A 2523-nucleotide genomic window follows, 5' to 3' on the forward strand; every position below is an offset into this window, starting at 1 on the left:
TTCTACCTATACATAAAGGTGAAGTTCCCTGTGGTACATTTATATACGTACAACAACATGAATTTTTAAGAATTCATTCTGCATTGCCTCCCCTTACCCATCCCTCCCCTCTGCCTCTTGATCTCCTTCTTCCTTTTATCTGTTTTTTTAAAGATATTTGAAACACAACTTCATTCTGATTCTAAACGAAAAGGAATGAGAATGACAGTAACAAACAAGATTCACCATTGAATATTGTGACATGACTGTAGCAGTCATATTCGAAACTCAAGAAGAAAAACAAGTGCATTCCAAACAGCTAAATATGCAGGTCCAAAAAATGAAGGTATTTTTTTTTTTAACTGACGCATTCGCTCCGAAGCCCATTCATCTCCTTCAGCGTTCCACAAATGAAGCACATGTCTGCTTAGCTAGATTTCAGTAAAGTGGCACACACATGGCATCCCGGACGTCACAGGACAGTCGCCTATAAAACTATAGACTTGATGCTGGGCTCCAGCTTCATCTTCTCACAGGTCATAGTCCTCATCTGGCAGAGCACTTGTCTGAGCAACCTCTAAATCATGCTCACACTGCACCACCAAGGCAGGGTCTATGACAACCTCTGGTGGGGCAAGAGCAGGCATGGCAACAGACTCCAAGTCAGGGTCTCCAATGAGCTCTCTAGGGAGCCAGAGGAAGGGCTTTTCAGAGTTGTAGTTACTTTTGGCTGAGATGTCATAGTGCTGAAGACTCTTCTTTCGGTGGAAGACAATAGATTTTGCCCTTCACTTTCCTGTCCTTACTGTGCACTCTGTTGCCACACAACACGATGGGGATATTTTCACACACTCGTACCAGAGCTATATGCCAGTTAGGCACTTCTTGTAAGTAACTCTTGATGTCACATCAAACATTATAATGGCACACTGGGCTTGGATGTAGTAGCTGTCCCACAGGCCACTGAACTTCTCCTGGCCTGCTGTGTTCCAGACGTTGACCTTGATGGGCCCTCTGTTGGTGTGGAACATGAGTGGGTGGACCTCCATGCGCTGGGTGGCCACATACTTCTTCTTGAACTAGCTGGTCAGGCAGCGCTTCACGAATGTCGTCTTCCCGATGCCGCCATTGCCCACCAACATGAGCTTGAACTGCACCTGCGGCTCCCCCTGCTCGGCCATCCTTGTGATCCTTCCAGAAGTGTCTCCATGAGACTCCGACTCTCTTCCTTTTATCTTTATGGTGTCTTACCTTCCCTCTTCCTTTCCTTTATTTTTAAGAGACTATTTTTATGATCTTACTTTTACAGATGAGGAAACTGAGGCATTCAAAGGTTAAGTGGTAGAGCTAGGGTCTAAACCAAGGCAGTCTGGCTCTGTAGACTCACTTTTATCCAGTATGGTATACTATAAAATAAATATAAACTATGTCAGTGGTTGCCTGGGATTGAGAAAAAATAGGCTATAAGAGGTACAAGGAAGTTAGTTGTTTGGTATAATGGAAATATTCTATATCTTGATTATGGTGGTAGCAAATGAGTATATTTATTTGTCAAAACTCATCAAATGTTCCATGTACAATGGAGCCATTTTCCTGTATACAACTTATACCTCAATAGAGTTGATTTATTTAAAAAATAGAGTTGCTTTATTTCAAAACAGTTGGTATTGGAGAATCTCACATGTTCCCAACATGAAAGAACAGCCTGAATGTCTGAGGTGATAAATGTGCCAATTGCCCTGATCTGATCAATACATATAACATAAATATATAGAAATGCCACACTGGAACCCATAAATATTACAATAAATGTACAATTACTTTATATAATTTAAAAATGAAATATAATTTAAAAATAAAATATAAAAGTAAATTTGCTCTATTAAAGTGTTTTAAGATTCACTTTAAGGTCAATCAATAGTAAATTTTGATAATTTCTGCATATGTGCTCTCTGTATGACTAATGGATAAAGACACAACTATGCACTTAAAAATTATCAAATATACATTCTTCTGAAATGTGATGGAATAGCTAGCAAAATTTACTGTGCAATGAACCATAAAGTGTATCTGCCACACTTCTATATTCTTACTGATTTTTTTCGATTTATTCTATCATAGCAAAGAGATCAACATTAAGCTGATTGTGAATTTGTTTCTTTTTACAATTAAAAATTATTTATTATCTTAATTATACACATTTATGGGGCACAGTGGGATATTTCAATGCAGGTATATGATATGTACTGACCAAATCTGGGCAATTAATGTTTCCTTGTCCTTTTGATTACTTTGTGTTTGCAACCTTCAAGTTCTTCTCTTCTAGTTCTTTATAAAATATGTAATAGATTACAGTAAACTGTAGACATCCCACTCATCTCTAGAGTACCAGAACCTGTTACTTCTATCTAATTGTGTTTTGGTACCTGTTATCCAACCTCTCTTTATTCCCCACCCTGCCACCAGTCTTCCCAGTGTCTAATAATCACTGTTTCCTCCTGTCACTTTGGTTTTCATACATATTCAATCTTTTTATTTAAGTTC

The 2523-nt window shown here is 38.4% G+C and overlaps 1 pseudogene; it reads right to left on the bottom strand.

Moving 5' to 3' along the window:
- Positions 1–494: 494 nt before the first annotated feature.
- On the bottom strand, positions 495–1220 carry LOC107152802 (annotated as a pseudogene).
- Between the last annotated feature and the right edge of the window lie 1303 nt (positions 1221–2523).

The sequence above is a fragment of the Marmota marmota genome, unplaced genomic scaffold (genome assembly GCF_001458135.2).
Source record: "Marmota marmota marmota unplaced genomic scaffold, marMar, whole genome shotgun sequence".
NCBI classification, from domain to species: domain Eukaryota; kingdom Metazoa; phylum Chordata; class Mammalia; order Rodentia; family Sciuridae; genus Marmota; species Marmota marmota.